Source organism: Stenella coeruleoalba (genome assembly GCF_951394435.1).
Source record: "Stenella coeruleoalba genome assembly, chromosome: 8".
In the NCBI taxonomy this organism is placed as follows: Eukaryota; Metazoa; Chordata; class Mammalia; order Artiodactyla; family Delphinidae; genus Stenella; species Stenella coeruleoalba.
Window position 1 is genome coordinate 53522188 of NC_137154.1, and position 20843 is coordinate 53543030.

The following is a 20843-nucleotide window of genomic DNA, read 5'->3' on the forward strand; positions in this document are numbered from 1 at the left end:
GGGGAAGGGTAAGCTGTGACAAAGCGAGAGAGGAGCATGGACATATATACACTACCAAAGGTTAGAATAGATAGCTAGTGGGCAGCAGCCACATAGCACAGGGAGATCAACTCGGTGCTTTGTGACCACCTAGAAGGGTGGGATAGGGAGTGTGGGAGACACAAGAGAGGAGATATAAGAACATATATATATATGTATAACTGATTCACTTTGTTATGAAGCAGAAACTAACACACCATAGTAAAGCAATTATACTCCAATAAAGATGTTTAAAAAAAAGACACTGAGGAAAGAAATTAAAAATGATACAAACAGATGGAGACATATACGATATTCTTGGATCAGAAGAATCAACATTTTGAAAATGACTATACGACCCAAAGGAATCTACATATTAAGTGCAATCACTAACAAACTACGAATGGCATTTTTCATAGAATTAGAACAAAAAATTTCACAATGTTTATGGAAACGCAAAAGACCCCGAATAGGCAAAGCAATATTGAGAACGAAAAATGGAGCTGGAGGAATCAGGCTCCTTGACTTTAGAGTATACTACAAAGCTATGGGAATCAAGATATTATGGTACTGGCACAAACACAGAAATATAGATCAATGGAACAGGATAGAAGCCCAGAGATAAACCCACGCATATATGGTCACCTTATTTTTGATAAAGGAGGCAGGAATGTACAGTGGAGAAAGGACAGCCTCTTTAATAAGTGGTGCTGGGAAAACTGGACAGGTACGTGTAAAAGTATGAAGTCAGAACATTCTCTAATACCATACACAAAACTAAACTCAAAATGGATTAAAGACCTATATATATGTCCAGACACTATCAAACTCTTAAAGGAAAACAAAGGCAGAACACTCTATGACATAAATCACAGTAAGATCCTTTTTGACCCACCTCTTAGAAAATGGAAATAAAAACAAAAATACACAAATGGGACCTAATGAAACTTCAAAGCTATTGCACAGCAAAGGAAACCATAATCAAGACCAAAAGACAACCCTCAGAATGGGAGAAAATATTTGCAAATGAAGCAACTGACAAAGGATTAATCTCCAAAATTTATAAGCAGCAAATGCAGCTCAATAACAAAAAAACAAACAACCCAATCCAAAAATGGGCAGAAAACCTAAACAGACCTTTCTCCATAGAAGACAAAAAGACTGCCAACAAACATGAAAGAATGCTCAGCATCATTAATCATTAGAGAAATGCAAATCAAAACTACAATGAGATATCATCTCAAACCAGTCAGAATGGCCATCATGAACAAATATTGAAACAATAAATGCTGGAGAGGGTGTGGAGAAAAGGGAACACTCTTGCAGTGCAGGTGGGAATGTGAATTGGTACAGCCAGTATGGAGAACAGTATGGAGGTTCCTTAAAAACCTAAAAAGCGAACTACCATATGACCCGGCAATCCCACTACTGAGCATACACCCTGAGAAAACCATAATTCAAAAAGAGTCACTGTACCAAAATGTTCACTGCAGCTCTATTTACAATAACCAGGAGATGGAAACAACCTAAGTGACCCTCACTGGATGAATGGATAAAGAAAATGTGGCATATATATACAATGGAATATTACTCAGCCATTAAAAGAAACGAAATTAACTCATTCCTGGTGAGGTGGATGGACCTAGAGTCCGTCATACAGAGTGGAGTATGTCAGAAAGAGAAAGACAAATACTGTATGCTAACACATATATATGGTATCTAAGAAATAAATTTTTATGAAGAACCTAGGGTTAAGACAATCATAAAGACACAGACCTACTAGAGAACGGACTTGAGGATATGGGGAGCGGAAGGGTAAATTGTGACAAACCAAGAGAGAAGCATGGACATATATACACTACCAAAGGTTAGAATAGATAGCTAGTGGGAAGCAGCCACATAGCACAGGGAGATCAACTCGGTGCTTTGTGACCACGTAGAGGGGTGGGATAGGGAAGGTGGGAGGGAGGGAGACACAAGAGGGAAGAGATATGGGAACATATATATATGTATAACTGATTCACTTTGTTATGAAGCAGAAACTAACACACCATTGTAAAGCAATTATACTCCAATAAAGTTGTTTAAAAAAAAGACACTCATGAAAGAAATTAAAAATGATACAAACAGATGGAGAGATATACCATATTCTTGGATCGGAAGAATCAACATTTTGAAAATGACTATACTACCCAAAGCAATCTATCCAGATTAAGTGCAATCACTGTCAAACTACGAATGGCATTTTTCATAGAATTAGAATAAAAAATTTCACAATTTTTATGGAAATGCCAGAGACCCCGAATAGGCGAAGCAATCTTGAGAATGGAAAATGGATGTGGAGGAATCAGTCTCCCTCACTTTAGACTATACTACAAAGCTACGGGAATCAAGACATTATGATACTGGCACAAACACAGAAATATAGATTAATGGAACAGGATAGAAAGCCCAAAAATAAACCCATGCACATATGGTTAACTTATCTTTGATAACGGAGGCAGGAATGTGCAGTGGAGACAGGACGGCCTCTTCCATAAGTTGTGCTGGGAAAACTTGACAGGTGCATGTAAAAGTATGAAATTAGAACACTCACTAACACCATACACAAAAATAAACTCAATATGGATTAAAGAGCTAAGTGTAAGGCCAGACACTATCAAACTCTTAGAGGAAAACATAGGCAAACACTTTATGACATAAATCACAGCAAGATCTTTTTTGACCCACCTCCTAGAGAAATGGAAATAAAAAAAAACATAAACAAATGAGACTTAATGAAACTCAAAAGCTTTTGCACAGCAAACGAAACCATAGACAAGACCAAAAGACAACACTCAGAATGGGAGAAAATATTTGCAAATGAAGAAACTGACAAAGGATTAATCTCCAAAATATATAAGCTGCTCATGCAGGTCAATATCAAAAAAACAAGCAACCCAATGCAAAACTGGGAAGAAGACCTAAACACAGGTTTCTCCATTTAAGATATACAGACTGCCAACAAGCACATGAAAGAATTCTCAACGTCATTGATCATTAGCGAAATGCAAATCAAAACTACAATGAGATATCATCTACACACCTGTCAGAATGGCCATCATGAAAAAATCTAGAAACACTAAATGCTGGAGACAGTGTGCAGAAAAGTGAACGGTCTTCCACCATTGGTGGTAATGTAAATTGATAAAGCCAGTATGTAGAACAGTATGTATGTTCTTTAAAAAACTAAAAAGAGAATTACCATATGATGCAGCAATCCCATTACTGGGCATATACACTGAGAAAACCACAATTCAAAAAGATTCATGTACCAAAATGTTCATTGCAGCTCTACTTACAATAGCCAGAATATGGAAGCAAACTCAGTGTCCATCAACAGACGAATGGATAAAGAAGATGGGGCACATATATAAAATCGAATATTACTGAGCCATATCCAACCCAACAAACCATTGTGAAGCAAGTATACTCCAATAAAGATGTTAAAAAAAAAGACACAGATGAAAGAGATTAAACATGATACAAACAGATGGAGAGATATACCATACTCTTGGATGGGAAGAATCAACATTTTGAAAATGAATATACTTCACAAAGCAATCTACAGATTCAGTGCAGTCACTATCAAACTACGAATGGCATTTTTCATAGAATTAGAACAAAAATTTCACAATTTTTATGGAAACGCAAAAGACCCAGAATAGCCAAAACAATCTTGAGAACGAAAATGGAGCTGGAGGAATCAGGATCCCTTTCTTTACTCTATACTACAAAGCTACAGTAATCAAGACAGTATGGTCCTGGCACAAAAACAAAAATATAGATCAATGCAAGAGGATAGAAAGCCCAGAGATGAACCTATGCACATACGGTCACCTTATCTTTGATGAAGGATGCAGGAATGTACATTGGAGAAAGGACAGCCTCTTCAATAAGTGGTGCTGGGAAAACTAGACAGGTACATGTAAAAGGATGAAATTAGAACACTCCCTCACACCACACAAAATAAAAACTCAAAATGCATTAAAGCCCTAAATGTAAGGCCAGACACTATCCAACTCTTAGAGGAAAACATAGGCAGAACACTCTATGACATAAATCACAGCAAGATCCTTTTTGACCCACCTCCTAGAGAAATGGAAATAAAAACAAAAATAAACAAATGGGACCTAATGAAACTTCAAAGCTATTGCACAGCAAAGGAAACCAGAAACAAGACCAAAAGAAGCACTCAGAATGGGAGGAAATATTTGCAAATGAAGCAACTGACAAAGGATTAATCTCCAAAATTTATAAGCAGCAAATGCAGCTCAATAACAAAAAACAAACAACCCAATCCAAAAATGGGCAGAAGACGTAAACAGACCTTTCTCCATAGAAGAGGTACAGACTACCAACAAACATGAAAGAATGCTCAACATCATTAATCATTAGAGAAATGCAAATCAAAACTACAATGAGATATCATCTCAAACCAGTCAGAATGGCCATCATGAAAAAATCTTGAAACAATAAATGCTGGAGAGGGTGTGGAAAAAAGGAATCGCTCTGGCACTGTTGGTGGGAATGTAAATTGATATAGCCACTGTGGAGAACAGTATGGAGGTTTCTTAAAAAACTAAAAAGAGAACTACCATATGACCCAGCAATCCCACTACTGGGCATACACGCTGAGAAAACCATAATTCAAAAAGAGTCATGTACCAAAATGTGCCTTGCAGATCTATTTACAATAGCCCGGAGATGGAAACAACCTAAGTGCCCATCAACGGATGAATGGATAAAGAGGATGTGGTACATATATACAATGGAATATTACTCAGGCATAAAATGAAACGAAGTTGAGCTATTTTTAATGAGGTGAATAGACCTAGAGTCTGTCATACAGAGTGAAGTAAGTCAGAAAGAAAAAGACAAATACCATATGCTAACACATATATATGGAATTTAAGAAAAAAAGAAAGTCATGAAGGACCCAGGGGTAAGACAGGAATAAAGACACAGACCTACTGAAGAATGGACTTGAGGATATGGGGAGGGGGAAGGGTGAGCTGTGACAGGGGGAGAGAGAGGCATGGACATATATACACTAACAAACGTAAGGTAGATAGCTAGTGGGAAGCAGCCGCATGGCACAGGGGTATCGGCTCTGTGCTTTGTGACCGCCTGGAGGGTTGGGATAGGGAGGGTGGGAGGGAGGGAGACGCAAGATGGAATAGATATGGGAAAATATGTATATGTATAACTGATTCACTTCGTTATAAAACAGAAACTAACACAGCATTGTAAAGAAATTAGACCCCAATAAAGATGTTAAAAAAAAATGTGGCACATATATACAATGGAATATTACGCAGCCATAAAAAGAAAGGAAATTGAGTTATTTGTAGTGAGGTGGATGGACATAGAGTCCATCATACAGAGTGAATTATGTCAGAAAGAGAAAGACAAATACCGTATGCTAACACATATATATGGAATCTAAGAAAAAAATGTTATGAAGAACCTAGGGTTAAGGCAAGAATAAAGACACAGACCTACTAGAGAATGGACTTGAGGATATGGGGAGGGGAAGGGTAAGCTGTGACAAAGCGAGAGCGGGGCATGGACATATATAACTACCAAATGTTAAAATAGATAGCTAGTGGGCAGCAGACCCATAGCACAGGGAGATCAACTCGGTGCTTTGTGACCACCTAGAGGGGTTGGATAGGGAGGGTGGGAGGGAGGGAGACGCAAGAGGGAAGAGATATGGGAACATATGTATATGTATAACTGATTCACTTTGTTGTAAAGCAGAAACTAACACACCATTTTAAAGCAATTATACTCCAATAAAGATGTAAAAAAAAAAAAAGACACTGATGAAAGAAATTATAAATGATACAAACGGAGAGATATACCATATTCTTTGATTGGAAGAATCAACATTTTGAAAGTGACTATACTACCCAAAGGAATCTACAGATTCTGTGAAATCACTATCAAACTACGAATGGCATTTTTCATAGAATTAGAAGAAAAAATTTCACAATTTTTTTGGAAATGCAAAAGACCCCGAATAGGAGAAGCAATCTTGAGAACGAAAAATGGCGCTGGAGGAATCAGGCTCTCTGACTTTAGACTATACTAAAGAACTATGGGAATCATGACAGTATGGTACTGGCACAAACACAGAAATATAGATCAATGGAACAGGATAGAAAGCCCAGAGATAAACCCACACACATATGGTCACCTTATCTTTGATAAAGGAGGCAGCTATGTACAGTGGAGAATGGACAGCCTCTTAAATATATGGTGCTGGGAAAACTCGACAGGTACATGTAAAGGTATGAAATTAGAACACTCCCTAACACCATACACAAAAATAAGCTCAAAAAGGATTAAAGACCTAAATGGAAGGCCAGACACTATCAAACTCTTAGAGGAAAACATAGGCAGAACACTCTATGGCATAAATCACAGCAAGATCCTTTCTGACCCATCTCCTAGAGAAATGGAAATAAAAACAAAAAAAAACAAATGGGACCTAGTGAAACTTCAAAGCTTTTGCACTGCAAAGGAAACCATAAACAAGACCAAAAGACAACCCTCAGAATGGGAGAAAATATTTGCAAATGAAGCAACTGACAAAGGATTAATCTCCAAAATTTATAAGCAGCAAATGCAGCTCAATAACAAAAAAACAAACAACCCAATCCAAAAATGGGCAGAAAACCTAAACAGACCTTTCTCCATAGAAGACAAAAAGACTGCCAACAAACATGAAAGAATGCTCAGCATCATTAATCATTAGAGAAATGCAAATCAAAACTACAATGAGATATCATCTCAAACCAGTCAGAATGGCCATCATGAACAAATATTGAAACAATAAATGCTGGAGAGGGTGTGGAGAAAAGGGAACACTCTTGCAGTGCAGGTGGGAATGTGAATTGGTACAGCCAGTATGGAGAACAGTATGGAGGTTCCTTAAAAACCTAAAAAGCGAACTACCATATGACCCGGCAATCCCACTACTGAGCATACACCCTGAGAAAACCATAATTCAAAAAGAGTCACTGTACCAAAATGTTCACTGCAGCTCTATTTACAATAACCAGGAGATGGAAACAACCTAAGTGACCCTCACTGGATGAATGGATAAAGAAAATGTGGCATATATATACAATGGAATATTACTCAGCCATTAAAAGAAACGAAATTAACTCATTCCTGGTGAGGTGGATGGACCTAGAGTCCGTCATACAGAGTGGAGTATGTCAGAAAGAGAAAGACAAATACTGTATGCTAACACATATATATGGTATCTAAGAAATAAATTTTTATGAAGAACCTAGGGTTAAGACAATCATAAAGACACAGACCTACTAGAGAACGGACTTGAGGATATGGGGAGCGGAAGGGTAAATTGTGACAAACCAAGAGAGAAGCATGGACATATATACACTACCAAAGGTTAGAATAGATAGCTAGTGGGAAGCAGCCACATAGCACAGGGAGATCAACTCGGTGCTTTGTGACCACGTAGAGGGGTGGGATAGGGAAGGTGGGAGGGAGGGAGACACAAGAGGGAAGAGATATGGGAACATATATATATGTATAACTGATTCACTTTGTTATGAAGCAGAAACTAACACACCATTGTAAAGCAATTATACTCCAATAAAGTTGTTTAAAAAAAAGACACTCATGAAAGAAATTAAAAATGATACAAACAGATGGAGAGATATACCATATTCTTGGATCGGAAGAATCAACATTTTGAAAATGACTATACTACCCAAAGCAATCTATCCAGATTAAGTGCAATCACTATCAAACTACGAATGGCATTTTTCATAGAATTAGAATAAAAAATTTCACAATTTTTATGGAAATGCCAGAGACCCCAAATAGGCGAAGCAATCTTGAGAATGGAAAATGGATGTGGAGGAATCAGTCTCCCTCACTTTAGACTATACTACAAAGCTACGGGAATCAAGACATTATGATACTGGCACAAACACAGAAATATAGATTAATGGAACAGGATAGAAAGCCCAAAAATAAACCCATGCACATATGGTTAACTTATCTTTGATAACGGAGGCAGGAATGTGCAGTGGAGACAGGACGGCCTCTTCCATAAGTTGTGCTGGGAAAACTTGACAGGTGCATGTAAAAGTATGAAATTAGAACACTCACTAACACCATACACAAAAATAAACTCAATATGGATTAAAGAGCTAAGTGTAAGGCCAGACACTATCAAACTCTTAGAGGAAAACATAGGCAAACACTTTATGACATAAATCACAGCAAGATCTTTTTTGACCCACCTCCTAGAGAAATGGAAATAAAAAAAAACATAAACAAATGAGACTTAATGAAACTCAAAAGCTTTTGCACAGCAAACGAAACCATAGACAAGACCAAAAGACAACACTCAGAATGGGAGAAAATATTTGCAAATGAAGAAACTGACAAAGGATTAATCTCCAAAATATATAAGCTGCTCATGCAGGTCAATATCAAAAAAACAAGCAACCCAATGCAAAACTGGGAAGAAGACCTAAACACAGGTTTCTCCATTTAAGATATACAGACTGCCAACAAGCACATGAAAGAATTCTCAACGTCATTGATCATTAGCGAAATGCAAATCAAAACTACAATGAGATATCATCTACACACCTGTCAGAATGGCCATCATGAAAAAATCTAGAAACACTAAATGCTGGAGACAGTGTGCAGAAAAGTGAACGGTCTTCCACCATTGGTGGTAATGTAAATTGATAAAGCCAGTATGTAGAACAGTATGTATGTTCTTTAAAAAACTAAAAAGAGAATTACCATATGATGCAGCAATCCCATTACTGGGCATATACACTGAGAAAACCACAATTCAAAAAGATTCATGTACCAAAATGTTCATTGCAGCTCTACTTACAATAGCCAGAATATGGAAGCAAACTCAGTGTCCATCAACAGACGAATGGATAAAGAAGATGGGGCACATATATAAAATCGAATATTACTGAGCCATATCCAACCCAACAAACCATTGTGAAGCAAGTATACTCCAATAAAGATGTTAAAAAAAAAGACACAGATGAAAGAGATTAAACATGATACAAACAGATGGAGAGATATACCATACTCTTGGATGGGAAGAATCAACATTTTGAAAATGAATATACTTCACAAAGCAATCTACAGATTCAGTGCAGTCACTATCAAACTACGAATGGCATTTTTCATAGAATTAGAACAAAAATTTCACAATTTTTATGGAAACGCAAAAGACCCAGAATAGCCAAAACAATCTTGAGAACGAAAATGGAGCTGGAGGAATCAGGATCCCTTTCTTTACTCTATACTACAAAGCTACAGTAATCAAGACAGTATGGTCCTGGCACAAAAACAAAAATATAGATCAATGCAAGAGGATAGAAAGCCCAGAGATGAACCTATGCACATACGGTCACCTTATCTTTGATGAAGGATGCAGGAATGTACATTGGAGAAAGGACAGCCTCTTCAATAAGTGGTGCTGGGAAAACTAGACAGGTACATGTAAAAGGATGAAATTAGAACACTCCCTCACACCACACAAAATAAAAACTCAAAATGCATTAAAGCCCTAAATGTAAGGCCAGACACTATCCAACTCTTAGAGGAAAACATAGGCAGAACACTCTATGACATAAATCACAGCAAGATCCTTTTTGACCCACCTCCTAGAGAAATGGAAATAAAAACAAAAATAAACAAATGGGACCTAATGAAACTTCAAAGCTATTGCACAGCAAAGGAAACCAGAAACAAGACCAAAAGAAGCACTCAGAATGGGAGGAAATATTTGCAAATGAAGCAACTGACAAAGGATTAATCTCCAAAATTTATAAGCAGCAAATGCAGCTCAATAACAAAAAACAAACAACCCAATCCAAAAATGGGCAGAAGACGTAAACAGACCTTTCTCCATAGAAGAGGTACAGACTACCAACAAACATGAAAGAATGCTCAACATCATTAATCATTAGAGAAATGCAAATCAAAACTACAATGAGATATCATCTCAAACCAGTCAGAATGGCCATCATGAAAAAATCTTGAAACAATAAATGCTGGAGAGGGTGTGGAAAAAAGGAATCGCTCTGGCACTGTTGGTGGGAATGTAAATTGATATAGCCACTGTGGAGAACAGTATGGAGGTTTCTTAAAAAACTAAAAAGAGAACTACCATATGACCCAGCAATCCCACTACTGGGCATACACGCTGAGAAAACCATAATTCAAAAAGAGTCATGTACCAAAATGTGCCTTGCAGATCTATTTACAATAGCCCGGAGATGGAAACAACCTAAGTGCCCATCAACGGATGAATGGATAAAGAGGATGTGGTACATATATACAATGGAATATTACTCAGGCATAAAATGAAACGAAGTTGAGCTATTTTTAATGAGGTGAATAGACCTAGAGTCTGTCATACAGAGTGAAGTAAGTCAGAAAGAAAAAGACAAATACCATATGCTAACACATATATATGGAATTTAAGAAAAAAAGAAAGTCATGAAGGACCCAGGGGTAAGACAGGAATAAAGACACAGACCTACTGAAGAATGGACTTGAGGATATGGGGAGGGGGAAGGGTGAGCTGTGACAGGGGGAGAGAGAGGCATGGACATATATACACTAACAAACGTAAGGTAGATAGCTAGTGGGAAGCAGCCGCATGGCACAGGGGTATCGGCTCTGTGCTTTGTGACCGCCTGGAGGGTTGGGATAGGGAGGGTGGGAGGGAGGGAGACGCAAGATGGAATAGATATGGGAAAATATGTATATGTATAACTGATTCACTTCGTTATAAAACAGAAACTAACACAGCATTGTAAAGAAATTAGACCCCAATAAAGATGTTAAAAAAAAATGTGGCACATATATACAATGGAATATTACGCAGCCATAAAAAGAAAGGAAATTGAGTTATTTGTAGTGAGGTGGATGGACATAGAGTCCATCATACAGAGTGAATTATGTCAGAAAGAGAAAGACAAATACCGTATGCTAACACATATATATGGAATCTAAGAAAAAAATGTTATGAAGAACCTAGGGTTAAGGCAAGAATAAAGACACAGACCTACTAGAGAATGGACTTGAGGATATGGGGAGGGGAAGGGTAAGCTGTGACAAAGCGAGAGCGGGGCATGGACATATATAACTACCAAATGTTAAAATAGATAGCTAGTGGGCAGCAGACCCATAGCACAGGGAGATCAACTCGGTGCTTTGTGACCACCTAGAGGGGTTGGATAGGGAGGGTGGGAGGGAGGGAGACGCAAGAGGGAAGAGATATGGGAACATATGTATATGTATAACTGATTCACTTTGTTGTAAAGCAGAAACTAACACACCATTTTAAAGCAATTATACTCCAATAAAGATGTAAAAAAAAAAGACACTGATGAAAGAAATTATAAATGATACAAACGGAGAGATATACCATATTCTTTGATTGGAAGAATCAACATTTTGAAAGTGACTATACTACCCAAAGGAATCTACAGATTCTGTGAAATCACTATCAAACTACGAATGGCATTTTTCATAGAATTAGAAGAAAAAATTTCACAATTTTTTTGGAAATGCAAAAGACCCCGAATAGGAGAAGCAATCTTGAGAACGAAAAATGGCGCTGGAGGAATCAGGCTCTCTGACTTTAGACTATACTAAAGAACTATGGGAATCATGACAGTATGGTACTGGCACAAACACAGAAATATAGATCAATGGAACAGGATAGAAAGCCCAGAGATAAACCCACACACATATGGTCACCTTATCTTTGATAAAGGAGGCAGCTATGTACAGTGGAGAATGGACAGCCTCTTAAATATATGGTGCTGGGAAAACTCGACAGGTACATGTAAAGGTATGAAATTAGAACACTCCCTAACACCATACACAAAAATAAGCTCAAAAAGGATTAAAGACCTAAATGGAAGGCCAGACACTATCAAACTCTTAGAGGAAAACATAGGCAGAACACTCTATGGCATAAATCACAGCAAGATCCTTTCTGACCCATCTCCTAGAGAAATGGAAATAAAAACAAAAAAAAACAAATGGGACCTAGTGAAACTTCAAAGCTTTTGCACTGCAAAGGAAACCATAAACAAGACCAAAAGACAACCCTCAGAATGGGAGAAAATATTTGCAAATGAAGCAACTGACAAAGGATTAATCTCCAAAATTTATAAGCAGCAAATGCAGCTCAATAACAAAAAAACAAACAACCCAATCCAAAAATGGGCAGAAAACCTAAACAGACCTTTCTCCATAGAAGACAAAAAGACTGCCAACAAACATGAAAGAATGCTCAGCATCATTAATCATTAGAGAAATGCAAATCAAAACTACAATGAGATATCATCTCACACCGGTCAGAATGGCCATCATGAAAAAATCTAGAAACAATAAATGCTGGAGAGGGTGTGGAGAAAAGGGAACACTCTTGCACTGTTGGGGGGAATGTAAATTGATACAGCCAGTATGGAGGTTCCTTAAAAAACTAAAAAGAGAACTACTATATGACCCAGCAATCCCATTACTGGGCATATACACTGAGGAAACCATAATTCAAAAAGTGTCATGTACCAAAATGTTCATTGTAGCTCTATTTACAAGAGCCAAGAGACGGAAACAACCTAGGTTTCCGCCAACGGATGAATGGATAAGAAGATGTTTCACATATATACAATGGAATATTACTCAGACAGAAAAAGAAACGAAATTCAGTTATTTGTAGTGAGGTGGATGGACATAGAGTCCGTTATACAGAGTGTCGTAAGTCAGAAAGAGAAAAAGAAATACCGTATGCTAACACATATATATGGAATCTAAGAAATAAAAAAAAAGTTCATGAAGATCCTAGGGGCAAGACGGGAATAAAGACACAGACCTACTAGAGAATGGACTTGAGGATATGGGGAGGGGGAAGGGTAAGCTGTGCCAAAGCCAGAGGGGGGAATGGACATATATACACTACCAAACGTACAATAGATAGCTAGTGTGAAGCAGCCACATAGCACAGGGAGATCAGCTCGGTGCTTTGTGACCACCTAGAGGGGTGGGATAGGGAGGGTTGCATCGAGGGAGACGCAAGAGGGAAGAGATATGGGAACATATGTATATGTATAACTGATTCACTTTGTTTTAAAGCAGTAACTAACACACCATTGTAAAGCAATTATACTCCAATAAAGATGTTAAAAAAAAGAGACTGATGAAAGAAATTCAAAATGATACAAACAGATGGAGAGATATACCATATTCTGGGATTGGAAGAATTAACATTGTGAAAATGACTCTACTACCCAAAGCAATCTGCAGATTCAGTGCAATCACTATCAAAGTACGAATGGCATTTTTCACAGAATTAGAAGAAAAAATTTCACAATTTTTATGGAAACACAAAAGACCCCGAATAGCCAATGGTATCTTGAGAAAGAAAAACAGAGCTGGAGGAATCAGCTCCTGGACTTCCTAGTATACTTCTAAGCTACTCTAATGAAGACAGTATGGTACTGGTACAAAAACAGAAATATAGGTCAATGGAACAAGATAGAAAGCCCAGAGATAAACCCACGCACATATGGTCACCTTATCTTTGATAAATGAGGCAAGAATATACAATGGAGAAAAGACAGCCTCTTTAATAAGTGGTGCTGGGAATACTGGACAGCTACATGTAAAAGAATGAAATTAGAACACTCCCTAACACCATACACAAAAATAAACTCAGAATGGATTAAAGACCTAAATGTAAGGCCAGACACTATAAAACTCTTAGAGGAAAACGTAGGCAGAACGCTCTATGACAGAACCTCACAACTTTATGAGCAGAAAAGACAACATTCAATTTGATTTTTTTTAAATGTGTTCCAAAAACAAATTTAAGAGACACACACTAAGGCACATAAAACAGAATGGTGACAAAATAGAAGCAGGGGAGGACCAAAAAAGTTTTACTGAAGGTGAAGAGAAGGCTCAGGGAAAGAGGCTGATCCACAAAAACGCATTCCAGAATGTCCGACTCATTGGCTAAAGGTGCCCAGAAATTTGGCCATAAGGTGTCTCGAAGCCATCGGAAAGAGGAAGGAGTGATCAGCTCCTGGATCCACCTCAGCCATTAATTAAGAAAACAAAAAGACGGCCTCCAAAATGCAATTCTACTTTTCCAGCACGAAAACCATTCTCTGTGCTTTAAAAGGTCCTCTGGCACCCCAAAACTTAACTCCATACCTTTCCCAACTTCAGACCAGCGACGAAATGGCCAACAAGTCCCCCTCTGCCAGTGCTGGCTGGGTTCATGCAGCCCAGAGGGCTGAGAAACAGAAGCCTATTAAAAATATCATTCCAATGATTTCCCATCCCTCTAAGGCTGTTTATAGGAACCATTATTGAGTTTAATAGCATTTTAAATGCCAGGCTCAGTGGGTGAAAGGTTAAAAGTGAAAACATGCTAAGACACTAATGCAAAGAAGACCGCTAAATTATATAGGAGAGACCAACACACACACACACACACACACACACACACACACACACACACACACACACACGGAGTTTCATTGAACTTTTAACTCAAACAGGGCATCAAGCACAAAGGCAGTGACACTGGGTGTGCTCGTGTAGCCATTACAAAACTAAAACCGTTCCACGTGTTGTGTTTTGTTAGGGGCACATGAATCTGAGCTCCCAGTTGCAACTAGACCAAGGATGTCAGTAAACAGCTGCCTCCAGCCAAATATCGTGGACTTGCACTCCAGTCCCACTTCTGCCAGGGTCGGGGATGGGGTGGGGGCAGCTGTGTGACCTCAGGCAAGGCAATGCACCTCTCTGGGCCCCAGCCTTTCTCATCCAGGAAGAGCAACAACGATAACGACGGTAAATGTTATCGAGGGCTTACTCAGTGCCAGGCATCGTTCTAAGTGCGTTATAGAAATTATTTCATGCAATTTTCACAATGACCCTATGAGGCAGACACTCATAATAGTCCCATTTCACAGATAAGCATAGAAAGAATCAGGCCAGCTGAGGTGGTCAGAATGGATGTCCTCAAAGGTCCTCTCTACCTTCAGCTCCAAAAGGCTATCATTCCTGGTTCCGCTTACTGTCAACGCCAAAAACACAGCCTTATGCTGACAGCTTGCTAAGAGGTCTTCCCACACGTTTAAAATATATTACTGCTTCTGCATCTTGTGAAGACAAGGTCCAGGTGTCATCTGTATTCAATAGTGAGAAAACAAGGCCTCTCGAGTTAACCTGCCAGCCCGCCAGCCTCAGACGCTGGGCCCACCTGGGCTTCCCAATGTCCTGATCTGCTCTCTTTCACTGCAAGGCAATATCTGGGCACCAAAGATAAGAGAGAAGAGATGTGATGAAGGCAGTCTCATGGCTTTCCTTGTAGGTGGTATTTGACCTTCGGTTTGGTTTATTGTTTATTTCTTGGCCACATTCACGTCCTGGTCCTTGGAAGGGGCTGTGTTGGAAGACTAGCCACGAAGGACAGGAGAGGGGAGGAGGCCCCGTGTTCACAGGCAGCCCTGCTCCAAACCACTCTGCCCCATGAACACCGCTTCTCCTACCTCGGGGCTGAAACACAGATTCCACGTGGGCGACGTGTAACCCCCATGACTGACAGCAGGGATGCTCATGCCTTCCTCCTCAGGAACACAGGTAGAGCCAAGTGACCTGTCCCCATCTCCCAGCCCAGCCTGCTCTCAGGAAGCCAAGTGATCTCCACTCAGAATTTCCCAAAATTGATTTTGCATCTTTCTGCCAAGGTGGTGAATAGAGAAATTTCAGTCAGACAGGAAAACACTTAAAAGTTGTGCCCAACTGGTGAAGAAGGGTTTTTTTGTTTGTTTGTTTGTTTTAAAAAAAACAGTCTTTTAGCCCTTCACCGGGAGGGTTTGCTTCCTGAGTCTGGCTGGTCACCTGCACTCACCTTTTTATGGCCGGGACTCGATGGACGTGGTTTGCAGCCCCTCGGTCACTCAATAAAAGGCAGATACAGCTGAGACAAAGATGCTTTTCACGCTTGCTTTTTGAAATTCTCCATCTGGATGACCAGGGCCTGGTGGGGAGGGCCAAGTGCTTACAGCCAGGGGCACAGTTCTGACAGTACCTTGTGTGTGACTTTTAGCAATGCCTAGAGATTCCGTTTTCTCACTTGAAAAACTGTCTTGTTATAAGAACTAGGCAAAGCTACTCAGACACACACCCACAGATTCTCTACAAGCTCGTGTTCACCATGCTGAGAAGACTCACTATTAACAGTCACGACCATAGTTTTATATCAGATTAAAAGATGACACTGTATATTGTCGAGAAAAGCCCATAATTGGAGCAGCCATGATAAAATGATAGTAATTGCTTTAGCACAGTCATTGGTTCCAAGGTCTAAACTTTATATTGGAATTTAGAAAGGGTCACTTATAGAGTTTTAAAAACTTTGAAGTTGAGCTTTCTATAAAAGATACATGTGAAGACAGAATTTGAAGTTAATCCAGGACTAAAACACGGGAGGTGGTCTAGGGACAGCTCTTCCCCACTTCCTTTACAGTTACAGAATAATTAGAACCTTAAGAAGACTACATATTTATGCAATCTATGCCTAGATAGATTGAACTTGACCCACTATGTGCCTTACAGATAGCCTTAGATAAAATACATACATTCTGTGTAATAAATATATTTCTTCTCTTAATATATATACACTCTCATCTGCTCCCTTAAAAAAGAGCTCTGGGTCAATATTTCAAATACTCTTACTTGGTTATACATTTCACTCCCCTTTGCCTCCAACCCCAATAGCATTCCCCTTATTTGGATGGCTCAGCACACTCATAAACAATTCCTCATGGAAGCTAAAAACTAAACAAAAACATAGAAGTGCTTGTTCATTAAAAATAAAAAAAATAATAAAGAAGTGTTCACACAAAAAACCTTTTTAGAATATCAATGTTCTTAAAATGGGTTTTTCTTGCACTGCAGGCATAGTTCAGATTTTTTGTGGATATGCTAAAATACACACGTGGGTCAGGACAAAATATTGTTACTTTGGGCAAAAGCCACCTGGTTCAGATGCAATATTATCTTTAAAATAAGTTAAAAATCAACACAGAAAAAAGAAAGGGTTTTAGAATGTAGAATTTTAGGCTCCAAGTGATTTTTGGAGGGTTAAGATTAAGTAACATTGATTGCAGAAAGGGAACCACTGAACCAAGACATCACAGCATCTTCTGAGTTGCAGTTTCTAAAGAAGCTTTAGCTCCATAAGGCGAGAAGCACAAAGAGGGGGGCAATTCTAACCAGTACAGGTGTGTCTGAGACAGCCAATCACTAATCATTGGCAATCATCAAGATTGGCTGCCAGGGGCTTCCCTGGTGGGGCAGTGGTTAAGAATCCACCTGCCAGGGCAGGGGACATGGGTCCGAGCCCTGGTCCGGGAAGATCCCACATGCCGTGGAGCAGCTAAGCCCGTGCGCCACAACTACTGAAGCCCACGCGCCACAACTACTGAAGGCCACTCACCTAGAGCCCGTGCTCCGCAAAGAGAGAAGCCACCGCAATGAGAAGCCCGTGCACCGCAACGAAGAGTAGCCCCCACTCACTGCAACTAGAGAAAGCCTGCGTGCAGCAAAAAAGACCCAACGCAGCCAAAAAATAAAAATAAATTAATTAAAAAAAAAAAAGTGGCTGCCAGGGAGAACCATCCCCAAGGAACTCATGGCTTTTCCTCTTATTTGGGGGAAGTGAAAGATTATTCAGGGGCCCTCGGGAGCCAGGGTAGCTGGACCAGGCAGGGCCCAGGTAGATGTGCCTTCATTCGCATATTTACAATTAGGGTAGGAAAGAGCAGGCAGACAGTGATCTGCTGCCACCATTTTTTTTTTTTTTTTTGGTGGGTTTTTTGTTTGTTTGTTTTTTGCGATACACGGGCCTCTCACTGTTGTGGCCTCTCCCGCTGCGGAGCACAGGCTCCGGACGCGCAGGCTCAGCGGCCATGGCTCACGGGCCCAGCTGCTCCGCGGCATGTGGGATCTTCCCGGAACGGGGCACGAACCCGTGTCCCCTGCGTCGGCAGGCGGACTCTCAACCCCTGCGCCACCAGGGAAGCTCTGCTGCCACCATTTTTAATTATTCTCCACCGTCTGGAAAGTTTCCTACTTAAAACATCAGCATGTCCATCCCCACATTCTGACTGAAGAGCCAGGCACATGGAGTAGAGCTTGCTAGAGAAATAAACTCGAGACAGCCAAGAGGCGTCCCCAAGGGCCACCAACTGGGCCTGTCGGCTGACGGCTGATTCACACAGGGAACACACAGATTCCTCTCGTACTTGGGTCGGGTATATTAAGAGAGGCCCTAGCTCAGGCTATCCACCTCCGCCCGTACTCAACCTGAGCAAACTAGGGGAAGAAGGCAAATAAATGAGTTTTTGCAGTAAGCCGTTCCTCAGAAACAGGATGCGTGATCTCTGCTGTCCTGGTTTCTGCACACCCCTACCCCACTGAGGGGTGAGGGAGTAGGTGACGGGTCCCAGCGATGGGCCTCTGTAACACCATGTAATACCAGGAAGAGCCTTACCTTCCACACTTGCGAGAAGCTGAGGCCAGGCCAGGAGCTCTGCTCTGCGAATCCTCATCCCGAAGCACCTCTTTCCTGTTCTCGCGGGACCTGCCTTATAACCCCGCTCTGCGCTAGCGTCCAGCCTATTTTGCATGAGTCAACAAAGACTTTCCAAGGACCACCTGCACAAGGGCACGTGAGAAGAACTTAATGGATGATGATTTGATTCAGGTGAATTAAATCAAGGCCATCAAGGTGAATGAGAAACACCCAGCACTCAAATATCCCTGTTTGCCAGCAAATAATATTCACAAGGGGGTGTTCCAAATGGTCTTCAAAGTGGAGAAGGAAAATAACAACATAAAAGTCAAGAGTTCCCAGAAAATGTACAGATAAACAGAAAATACAAATCTAACCCCAATTGCACCACTTGAAGTGAACACTGCCCACACTTCGCCACAAAATTACCCCTAAACCGAATAAACACAGCCTAGGCAAACGCTGATATCTAGGTTACCTGCTATATTCCAATATACTTTCTCTCTCTCTCTCTCTCTCTCTCTCTGTCTCTCTCTGTCTCTCTCTGTCTCTCTCTCTCTCTCTCCCTCTCTCTCTCCACATACACACACACACACACACACACACACACACACACACACACACACTCAGCTAGAGCTATATATGTTAGTACAAAATCTCATTTTACTAATTGAAAGTGGTATTTTTAAATGACATCTAAAAATGTGTGGTGCTTTCTCTCTGCCCAGGAGGCCAGCCTCCATCACAGCCTCTCAGCACCCCAGGAGGCTGCCTGTGACCTCACACAGGTGAAGGCAGCCCAGGAAGAAAACCAAACCTCAGAGGGAGAGGCCAGACCGAGTCTGAACTCACAGCGGGTCTTCAGAGGTGACGAGAGGCGGTAGGCACCTGCATCCGATGCTCAGTGTGCAACCCCGCCCTCGCCTGCTGATGCATCCAGGCCTTGGAGTAAGAGCCAGGGGCCAGGTGTGCCCCAAGGAATGAAAACTCCCTAGTTGAATTCAACACTACTCTCACTGACATGGAGCAGGGACAAAGGAGACCAAATGGACAAATGAAGAAGCCTTCCTGCCGAGGGAAATCCAAGTGATGTCAGGGCCTGGGCCCAAAGAAAGGAACCCCAGAAATCCCGAGGGAGAGAAATGGCGGGAGAAGTGATTCCTCCTGGGTGTGTGGGCATATTAAAGGCTACAGAACTTGCAACACAGCAGGTAGGGCCAGAGTCACGTGGCAGAGGGGGTTTAGTTTTAGCAAAGCATCAGCCACTACATTAGATTTAATATTGCTGATACGAATTTAATTGGCTTTGTAGTTTTGTGTGGTTTTAATCTGTAAACTTGTTTTGGTTTTATAGTTGTAAGAGAGCTATAAGCTTTATATTCAGGTTTTTGTTTGTAAAGTGTTCTGAGAGTAAAAATGGAAGGGTGGAGCTGTCTATGCTGAAGAATTTTTCCTTCTGGTTGTTCAACACCACCACCCCCAACCTCCCACGAAACAGGCTTGACTTCGGGATTGGGCCATACCTGCCCACCCCTGAGATAGGAAATAGGATAGGGCATTCACCTGCCCCCAATCCTGACCTTTGTTCTAGATTCTTGAGTGCCCGCTATAGCCAACCCTTTCTTCTAGACACTGTCTCTCCCTACCATTTCCATGGATGCCTTTAATTCCTTGGTTTCCGTCTCCCTTGGGTTCCACCTCTTCTTCTGCTCACCCTCTGGAGGGCCTGGGCAAGAAGGAAGGGGGCTTTGGATCCTGCTGGCAGAGCATCCACCAGAGAGCCTGATCTTTTCAGTGCCCAGATGGGACCCCTCCTAACACTGCTGTGCCAAAAGGGTTTCTGTCTCTTACTTCACCTTGGCCACATTCCCAAATATCCCCTCTGTTTTCTGTCTTCAGTGTGGGCCAGGCCCCAGGAAGGGGTTGGAGAAGGGAAGAATCCTATGCTGGTACAGACTTGCTTAGGCAATATTATAACTGACAATAGGCTTTCAACCTTAGAGGAGCTCCAGAAATTTTTAACCTTAAAAGAGTACATACATCACTTTTTGTATGGGGTCACAGGTCTTATTAGGGATTTTGTACTTTAAGTGCAGTGGGAAATCTTTGAAGGGTCTTAAGCATGGAGAGTGACATGGTCTAGTAGATG

At 40.6% G+C, this 20843-nt stretch overlaps 1 long non-coding RNA gene across 1 annotated transcript in view; it reads right to left on the reverse strand.

Annotated features, from left to right (window-relative positions):
• Positions 1-19059, reverse strand: part of LOC307189800 — a 99416-nt gene extending 80357 nt beyond the window's left edge. Inside the window, exon 1 of the long non-coding RNA XR_013829315.1 lies at positions 18674-19059. This is a non-coding gene — a long non-coding RNA (uncharacterized lncRNA). The remainder of the gene's footprint in view (positions 1-18673) is intronic.
• Positions 19060-20843: the final 1784 nt, after the last annotated feature.